This window comes from Trichosurus vulpecula, chromosome 1 (assembly GCF_011100635.1).
Source record: "Trichosurus vulpecula isolate mTriVul1 chromosome 1, mTriVul1.pri, whole genome shotgun sequence".
Lineage (NCBI taxonomy): Eukaryota > Metazoa > Chordata > Mammalia > Diprotodontia > Phalangeridae > Trichosurus > Trichosurus vulpecula.
Genome location: NC_050573.1, coordinates 111,326,216 through 111,337,008, shown reverse-complemented (window position 1 = coordinate 111,337,008; position 10,793 = coordinate 111,326,216). Strand labels below are relative to the sequence as shown.

Here is a 10,793-nt window from a genome sequence, read left to right as displayed (position 1 = left end):
AGATTTAGAAGAAGTTGGAAACATTCCTATTCATTACCTCTCCCTACCACAAAAAAACAACAACCAGAGAAACTTTCTCCCTTAAAACACCTTGGTTTCAGGAGTGGGCATCAATCTGGATGCTATGAATATTTGTCTTGGCAAGTTCACTTCTTTTTTTAAAATATCTTTTATCCCTTCCCCCCTTACATGTTAAAACAATTTTTAACATTAAAAAAGTTTTGAGTTTCAAATTCTATCCTTATTTCCTCTCTTCTATCCTCACTCTCTGAGATGGCAAGCAATTCAACATAGGTTAAGTTCACTTCTGGATATGGCATAGTTGATGGAAGAATCACTGTTGCTCCCCTGCCAACTTGGCCTTTGAGTCAAACACATCAATCAGGACTTTACTCCCAGTAGTCTGACTCCTGGCGAATTTTCGCACGGACTCTAGTTCCTGAATTTCTGATTTCCTGGGTTTCTCTTTTGATCTTTTGAAGTTTGTAAGGTTGTAACTGTTGCCAATTCTTCTTCACCTGAAAGCATGAAGAATAGACACAATAGAGAAAGAAGAAACAGCAGTGCCATGTGTTCATGGGCCACACATTGGCAGCCCTGCTGGGGAGATGAAGGCTGTAGCTACTCATGACTTACTCGAACATAGCCCTCAGGAAAGAGGAAGAACTCATTTATTCTGCCTAGTACCTTTTGAATGGACACCAATTCTGGGCCAACAGCCAATCAAAAGTCCATTTGCTCTCTGACCCAGAGATACTGCTGTGAAACTTATGGACTAAGAGCAAAGAAAAATGAAAAGAGCACAGAAAAAGAAAAATTCCATTTACACCAAAATATTTATGGCACCACTTTTTTTGTGGTAGCCAAAAGCTGGGAACAAAATAATTGCCTATCGACTGGGGAATGCCTAGACAAATTATGGTACACGAGTGTACAGAATATTACTGTTCTATAAAAAATGGTGAATATGATGAATACAGAGAAGCATGGATAGATTTAAATGATCATTTTCAAAGTGATAAGTAAGCAGAGCCAAGAAAACAACATACAAAATAGTTACAGAATTATAAAAAGAAAGAACACTAACCAGAGAACAATTGAAAATAAACAGCGCAAAATTATAAAGAAAAAGCTTGGCTCCAAAGAAGAGACATGAGGAGACACCTCCTCCTACTCCTTTGAAGAGATTGGAGGAAGGATAAAGAATGAATGTAGAAAATTGCATGTTCTGTAAGATTTTTTCAATTTACATTAGTTGGATCTTGTTAATTCCCCCCCCCCCTTTTTTTAAAGAGCCTCAATTAGATGAGAGACCTATATGGGAAAAGGTGAGGAATGGATATAGGGGGAAATGTAAGTGATGTAAAAACAAAACTTATCGATCAAAATTTATTTATTTTAAAAGTCCATCTTTTTACACACTAGAACCATGTACAGAATATTTGAACATAACACAAATCACATTCATTATTGCCTCTGTAGATCTGAAACCACCTACACTATTGTCTTTGTTCCTTACTCTTACATATCAATTAATGAAGCAAACAAGATTTAATAGGAATAGTTCTATATGGTGGGAGTAACCTTGCAACCCAAGGCATTAAACCCACTCCTACCCTCTTCTTTTACCATTATCAGTCTTCATTCCTAAGGCAATATTGTGTTATTCCTGGTTCTATGACCTCTCTCCCACAAAACTCCAGAACTCTGGGTGTTGGCTGAATTTGGGGAATTGTAGGACCCTTCATCTCAAGTGGCATACTGTTCAAGGAGGTATAGTGTTCATCTTTTCTTTTTTTTTTGAAATTTTTTTTTAATTTAAATTTATTTATTTAACATATTTGGTTTTCAGCATTGATTTTCACAACAGTTTGAATTACAAATTTTCTCCCCATTTCTACCCTCCCCCCCACTCCAAGATGGCTTATATTCTGGTTGCCCTGTTCCCCAGTCAGCCCTCCCCTCTATCACCCCCTCCCCTCTCATCCCCCTTTCCCTTCCTTTCTTGTAGGGCAAGATAATTTTCTACGCCCCATTGCCTGTGTATCTTATTTTTTAGTTGCATGCAAAAACTTTTTTTGTTTTTGAACATCTGATTTTAAAACTTTGAGTTCCAAATTCTCTCCCCTCTTCCCTTCCCACCCACCCTCCCTAAGAAGTTGAGCAATTCAACCTAGGCCACACATGTATCTTTATGTATAACCCTTCCACAATACTCATGTTGTGAAAGGCTAACTACATTTTGCTCCTTCCCAACCCATCCCGCTTTATTGAATTTTCTCCCTTGACCCTGTCCCCTTTCCAAAGTATTTGTTTTGATTACCTCCACCCCCATCTGCCCTCCCCTCCATCATCTCCCCCTTTTATTTTTTTTTTTATCTTCCTCCCTCTTCTTTCCTGTGGGGTAAGATACCCAGCTGAGTATGTATGGTATTCCCCCTCAGGCCAAATCTGATGAGAGCAAGGTTCACTCATCCCCCCCTCACCTGCCCTCTCCCCTCCTCCCACAGAACTGCTTCCTCTTGCCACCTTTATGCAGGATAATCCACCCCATTCTATCTCTCCCTATCTCCCTCTCTCAGTATGTTGCTCTCTCATCCCTTAATTTCATTTTATTTCTTTTAGATATCTTCCCTTCATCTTCAACTCACCCTGTGTCTGCTCTCTCTCTTTTACATATATATATATATATATATATATACACATATATATACATATACATATATATAAAAACACATATATATACACATACATACACATACATACACATACACATAGATATATACATACATACACATTCACTTATATATACATAAACATATATATATATATGCATATTTCCTTCAACTACCCTAATACTGAGGTCTCATGAATCATACACATCATCTTTCCATGTAGGAATGTAAACAAAACAGTTCAACTTTAGTAAGTCCCTTGCAATTTCCGTTTCTTGATTACCTTTTCATGCTTCTCTTGATTCTTGTGTTTGAAAGTCAAATTTTCTATTCAGTTCTGGTCTTTTCACTGAGAAAGCTTGAAAGTCCTCTATTTTATTGAAAATCCATATTTTGCCTTGGAACATGATACTCAGTTTTGCTGGGTAGGTGATTCTAGGTTTTAATCCTAGCTCCATTGACCTCCGGAATATCGCATTCCAAGCCCTTCGATCTCTTAATGTAGAAGCTGCCAGATCTTGGGTTATTCTGATTGGGTTTCCACAATACTCAAATTGTTTCTTTCTGGCTGCTTGCAGTATTTTCTCCTTGATCTGGGAGCTCTGGAATTTGGCGACAATATTCCTAGGATATTTCTTTTTGGGATCTATTTGAGGAGGCGATCGATGGATTCTTTCAATTTCTATTTTGCCCTGTGGCTCTAGAATATCAGGGCAGTTCTCCTTGATAATTTCTTGAAAGATGGTATCTAGGCTCTTTTTTTGATCATGGCTTTCAGGTAGTCCAATAATTTTTAAATTGTCTCTCCTGGATCTATTTTCCAGGTCAGTGGTTTTTCCAAGGAGATATTTCACATTGTCTTCCATTTTTTCATTCCTTTGGTTCTGTTTTATAATATCCTGATTTCTCATCAAGTCACTAGCTTCCACTTGCTCCAATCTAATTTTTAAGGTAGTATTTTCTTCAGTGGTGTTTTGGACCTCCTTTTCCATTTGGCTAATTCTGCCTTTCAAGGCATTCTTCTCCTCATTGGCTTTTTGGAGCTCTTTTGCCATTTGAGTTAGTCTGTTTTTTAAGGTGTTGTTTTCTTCAGTGTATTTTTCAGTATTTTTTTGGGTCTCCTTTAGCAAGTCATTGACTTGTTTTTCATGGTTTTCTCACATCCTTCTCATTTCTCTTCCCAATTTTTCCTCTACTTCTCTAACTTGCTTTTCCAAATCCTTTTTGAGTTCTTCTATGGCCTGGGGCCAGTTCATGTTTTTCTTGGAGGCTTTTGTTGTGGGCTCTATGACTTTGTTGTCTTCTTTAGGCTGTATGTTTTGGTCTTGTCACCAAAGAAAGAATCCAAAGTCTGAGACTGAATCTGGGCGCGTTTTTGCTGCCTGGCCATATTCCCAACCCACTAACTTGACCCTTGAGTTTTTCAGTGGGGTATGACTGCTTGTAGACTAACGAGTTCTATGTTCCACGTTTGGAGGGGAGGTGCCAGCTCTGTCAGACCCGCACTACTCCTTCCCCAATAACCCCCAGTCCGGACTGGGCTTAGATCTTCAGCAGGCTGTTGCACTCCTGCTCTGATCCACCACTTCATTCCTCCCACCAGGTGGGCCTGGAGCCGGAAGTAACAACAGCTGTAGCTGCCCCACCTCCGCTGCCCCCGGGGCTGGAAGCCGAACCGCGAACTCCTTCCACTCCCGCAGCTTTTCCCACTAACCTTCTCCGCAGTCTTTGGTGTTTGTGGGTCGAGGGGTCTGGTAACTGCCGCAGCTCACATATTCAGGGCGCTAGGGCCCCCTCCCCCCGGCTTCTGGTCTGAATGGTTCACGCCGCTCAGGCTGGGCTCTGCTCCACTCCGTTCCCAGCTCCCAGCTCCCAGCTCCGAGCTCTGTGTGGGATAGACCTCACCCAGAGACCATCCAGGCTGTCCTGGGCTGGAGCCCTGCTTCCCTCTGCTGTTCTGTGGGTTCTGCCGTTCTAGAATTGGTTCAGAGCCATTTTTTATAGGTTTTTGGAGGGATTCAGGTATGGAGCTCACTCTAGTCCCTGCATACCAGCCGCCATCTTGGCGCCGCCCCCCGTGTACATCTTTTCTAAGAAAACATAGTCTCCTAGTAAATAAGCCAATTCACCCCAAGTAAAGAAGGACAGCTAAGTGGCACAGTGGATGGAGTGCCAAAAAGGCTCATCCCTGAGTTCAGATCTTGGCTCTGACACTCTGTAGCTGGGTGACCCTGTGCAAGTCATTTAACCCTGTTTGCCTCAGTTTCCTCATTTGTAAAATGAACTGAAGAAAGAAATGGCAAACTACTCCAATGTCTTTGCCAAGAAAACTCCAAATGGGGTCACAAACAGCTGGGCATGACTGAAATGAATAAACAACAACAAAATGACATAGTGGACAAAGAGCCGGCCTCAAAGCCAGGAATAACTAAGTTCAAATCTCAATTCTATCACTTATGGACTGCGTGGCTGGGCAAATAATCTAACATTTTAGTGCTCTAAAGTTAGTCAGACTTGTTGGTCTCAGTGCTACTTTGCAGTCTTAAAAATTATTGATGACTCTATTTACATGGGTTATATCCAGAAGTATGTGGTAAGTGTTTACCAACTATTTTTCAAAACAAACAAACAAAAAACACACACAGGACACACTTTTTTTTGGAGGGGGGAAGGCAGGGCAATTGGGGTTAAGTGACTTGCCCAAGGTCACACAGCTAGTAAGTGTGTCAAGTGTCTGAGGATGGATTTGAACTCAGGTCCTCCTGACTCCAGGGCCAAAGCTCTGCTCACTGCATCACCTAGCTGCCCCCAGGACACACTTTAAAACTGAATCTGCATGAGTGAGATTTTCTCCATCAATTTTCCTAAGTTGAAAAAAAATCAAGCAAACAGTAAGTAAAACCTTTATTTGTAGTGTTTGCTAATTTCCAAAGTCTAAATGCTTGCACTAAAATTTTAACAATCACCTCTTAACAAGAGTAGATTTGTACTGACTCCAGAATACATCTAGATTTATATTTACCACATAAGAAGTTAAAATTGATAAAATGTAAAAATTCTTATTCATCAACTCACTTAAAATAACAATAATGAACACATATGTTAACATAAATTATACATTTTATGACAAAAACTATTGAAAAAAAGATCAGAGGAGTGATATTTTTTTCCATATTGTTTACTAAGCACTTTAAATGTCTGGCTTAGTAGAAGACAACTATCAGTCAGTCAGTTGGTGAGCATTTATTAAATGTCTACCACATGCCAGGTACTGGGATAAGTTCTGGGGGTGCCAAGAAAGGCAAAAGACAGTCACAAGACTCAGAGAGTTCACAATCTAATGAGGGAGACACCATGGGAACAACTATGTATGCATGAACAAGAAATATAAAAGATAATAGGAAATAATTAATAGAGAGAAGTCATTAGAATTAAGAGCGATTGAGAAAGGCTTTCTGAAGATTGTGAGATTTTAGTTGGATGTAAAAGAAGTCAGCGAAGCCAGAGAAAATGTCTAGAGCAAGATTTGGAGTGTCTTGTTCTGGGAACAGCAAAGGGGCCAATGACACTAGGTCATAGAACATTTGATGATTACTAGTTGTGCGTTATTTTATTCCCTCAAGTGATCTCTATTTAAAAATTAATCTTTAAATATAAGAGGATTAATGTAAACATGAAACAACTGTCTTTTCTTGATAATTGTAATTTTTAACCATCCTTTTGATTTTTTTCTCCCCTTAGGGCATTCACTAGATGAAAAACCTATACATCTCAGTTTTTGTTTCATTTGATTTGATTTTGTTTTGCAGCAATGCTTCAAGTAACTTTATTTTGCATATGTAAATATATATGTATATATACATATATGCTTCTTTGATGTTTGGAATTAGATTTTCAGGCTGTATTTCAGGATATGATAACTTTTCTTTTGAGTTTTGGCATATGATTTTATAGTCTCTGATTTTTTCATGACTCCAGAATAACCCTTTGTTACCTGAGTTGTCTTTCCTTCTTATTGGAATGTCTTTCTTCTTACCACATGAAAAAGTTGAAATAATGAAATTTAACCACCATATCCCTTGGAGCTTGAAATATATTCCTCCCGTCCTCTCGGTGATGACCTGTGGATCCTCTTAGTTAATGTCTTGTTGTCTCTTTGAAAGTGCTGTACCACTTTCCTGAATTATTTCATGTATCATTATAATATTCCATGTATTATTAGAATACTCAGGTTTATTGATTTGTTATATTCTTCTAGAAGACCTATGATCCTTAAGTCTGTGCATCCTGTCTTTAAGGTCAGTTGCTTTGGCTTATGCAGAATTCATTTGTTCTTTTAACCGTATTGATTTTTGTTTCTTTTCTAACACATTTCCCTCCATTTCAGTATTTTTGTGTCCCAAATCTTTCTTTCTCTCAGAGACTCTACTATTTTGCAGAAATTCTTCTGAATTTTTTTCCTACTTTGTAATATGTACATTAAAGAAATCATGTGTTGGGGGGCTCTGATTTCATACCTAATTCCACCTCTAATATCTTCCTTTAAGACTTCTATTTCTCTTCTGAATCACTTTGGAATATCTTGTTGTTGGTCCATCATGTCTAGGAAAATTTTGAAATTATCCTTTATACAAAATAGTTTTTGTTTATTTTACTTCACGTCATAATGTAGATTCAGCGTGCTCTGGTTTCTCCTTGAATTTTCACTAATTCTTCTATTATTGTTGGTGTTCTTGTTTTCCTCTCTGCCAGTTTATCTTTTATGAGGTTGTTTTTTATTCAGACTTTTACTCTAGAACTTTTATTTTTTAGCCTTCTTCTTGTATTCCTGGTTACTTGTCTCCTCTGGTTTTCCTCTTCACTTATTGGGTTTTCAGCTCTGCAGTGGCTCCTGGTTATTGATTGGTTTAAGCTTCTTGATTTGAAATATGGGGGTTGACTGGATCCAGTTCCCTTCCCAGAGTAAAATTCATGCAGAGGGGATGGACCTCAGTTTAGATAACCATCACTTTTTCCTTCAGGGGTTGATGTTCTTCCCCTCCCCCTCTTGTTGTTGTTCAGTGATTTCAGTCATATCTGACTTGTGACCCTTTTGGAGGTTTTCTTGGCAAAGATACTGGAGTGGTTTGTCATTTCCTTCTCCAGCTCATTTTACAGATGAGGAAACTGAGGTGAACAGGGTTAAGTGACTTGCCCAGGGTTGCACAGCTGTCTGAGGTCAGATTTAAACTCAGGTCTTTCTGACTCCAGGCCCTGCACTCTATCCACTACACCATCTAGCTACCCTTTTTCCCCCCTCTAGCCTGTGGCATTTTGCATCACTTTGAAATGCTCACATCTTCTATCCTGTCTGTATCTCCAACCTGACCTCCTCCATCCCTTTCCCTCATTCACCTAATTGGGTGGAATCAGTATATGTGGCCTTTGGTGAGTTTTGCCATGGGAGGAGTGGGAAAGCATCTCTATAACCAATTGCAAGCCTCTGACTTGGTGTGCATTCACTGCACCTGATGTCTGGAGTGAATTGGAGGAGTGGAGATACTGAGTGCTTATTATTTCATGAGGCTTTTACCTTGTGCTATGTTCCTGTCTTCTTATCATTTGATTCATTTTGGATTGCTATATATTTGGTGCATAGTTCCTTTTCTGAAGCTTTTGTCATTTAGTGTCACTGAACACAAGTATTCTATCGTTTTACCAGTCAGATGATATCCCATCATCTATTGCAATGTTGAGTCTTGTTATCTCCTACAAAATTATTGTCTCCCTTTTAAGCCCCATATGTTGTAAACATGTCTATGCTGAGTGTTGTCAACACGTTATAGGTTCACACACAGGCTTGTGGAAAATATAGTCCAAATACAGAAAATTTCTCTCTCTTCTCTCTTCTCTCTCTCTCTCTCTCTCTCTCTCTCTCTCTCTCTCTGTATGTGTAAGGGGTCTCCATGATATTCCCCCCACATATATGCTAGGTATCATAATATCACTAGGGATATAAAAGTGGATAATGATTTTGTCCTTGCTCTCCAAGAACTGGCAATCTTATGTGGAAATATGATATGAAACCAACAGTATGATATCAGATAAAATGAGGGATCATTTATATTTGGCAGTCTGGTAAAGCAAATGGACCCCTTCTCAGAAGCAGGGGTCTATAAAATAAAATGCATAGGATTATAAAGAAAACCAAGTATCTTGAAATATAATTATTAAAATGTTTGAAAACAGATTTATGATATAGTAATATATCTAGTATCAGGTGTAATAACTACATTAGTTTCATAGTAGTGATGAGCATAAATGATACTTTGATATATCTGCTATAATTATAACATAATCTGGAAATAAGTATAATTTCTGTTGATTACAAAGACATAGATATTGCTAAAACTACTGTAATTTGTCACCTATGTTCACAATGGAAGGAAATGCTAAATTTCAGGTAGAAGTTAATGAAAATACAGATATAAATTCCCCTAGATTTCATAGACCCCTTGAAAGGTGCCCATGGACTCCAAATTAAAAAATCCTAAGAAAGAAGAGTGTAATATTGGCAAAGAAAAATCTAGACAAAGAAAATGAGAGGAGGAAGTCACTTTTGGCCAAGGAAACTTAGGGAACGTTTCATGGTGGAAGTCATATTGGACCTTGAGGGAAGAGAAGTATCCCAAAAGGCATTCAGGAGGATGGAATATATTCCAGGAATAGATGATGACTTGCATAAGTACACTGAGGTGGGAGGGTAAAAATGACACAGTTATTGTTGTTCATCCATTTCAGTTGAATCCAACTCTTTGCAAACCCTTTTGGGGTTTTCTTGGCAAAGATACTGGAGTGGTTTGCCATTTCCTTCTCTATCTCATTTACAGGTGAGGAAACTGAGGCAAACTAAGTTAAGAGACTTGCCCAGGATCACACAGCTAGTAAGTACCTGAGGCTAGATTTGAACTCAGCTCTTCTTGACTCCAGACCTGGCACTATATTCTCTGTGCCACCTAACTACACTTAAGGACAAGCTTAGAGAACAATTAATAGTCTATTCTGGCTAGAAGGTAGAGTAATATAAAGAAGGATAGTATGAAATAAAACTAAAATAATAGACTATGGGGCAGATTGTTGAGGGGCTTAAATTCCAGAACAAGATGTCTTTGGGAGATAGGGAGTTTGAACCATGGAGTAGTATCATCAGACCAGTAAATTAGAAAAATTATTTCTACCACAGCAGGGAGGATGGGAGAAGCAACACAGCAATACTGCCTCTGATACATGCTGACTATGCGACCCTAAGCAAATAATTTACTCTTTTGTTCCAGGCAGCTCTCTAATACTGAACACTACTTTCTCAACTGCATTGGCAGAGTGAGTTTCCTATATCCATGAAAGTATATGTTTGGGGAAAATGAAGGACAGATTGGAGAGGGAAGAAATTGGGGCTGGGAAATACTGGAGTCAAGGAGATCATTTATAATTTTTTTTTTTTTTTTTACAAAATTCCAGGTGAGAAATGTTAATAGCCTAAAAGGGGCAGTGATGGCCTTTTGAAAAGAGAGTTGGGTTGAATGATGGAAATCTACAAGTCAACAAATCAGTCAATAAGCCTTTATTAATCACCTACCATGTGCCAGAAATCGTTCTAAGAGTTAAGGATAAAAAGAAAAGCAAAAGAAAGTCCCTGCTCTCAAGGAGCTCACAGTCTAATAAAGAAGACAATGTCAAGACAACTCTGTAAAACAAAAGATATGCAAAATAAGAGATTTCCTGTCACAGGGAAAAAAGTCTTTACCTAGAGAGGCAAGGCTATTGTAGTTGTCCAGCATTACATTCCTGAACAAGTTCATCCGGGCAGGGTCCAGTCACAGTAATTATGGTAACTAGTTGTATTTGTAAGGTAAAGCTGATAGAAAAGTAGATTATTCTGGCTTCTGAGCATGGGTATATATGTATATGTGAGTGTGTATATATGTATATATGTATAGACAGATAGCCAGCAATGGACCTTATGGGAATGGATGTATATGTGTATGTATGTATGTACACACATACATATACACACGCATACATGTACATATACACATGTATACATATACATATACATACACACGTACATATATATATATG

General features: G+C 38.5%; 1 pseudogene; it reads right to left on the bottom strand.

Annotated features, from left to right (window-relative positions):
• Nucleotides 1–389: 389 nt before the first annotated feature.
• Nucleotides 390–10,793, bottom strand: part of LOC118834336 — a 50,057-nt pseudogene continuing 39,653 nt past the window's right edge.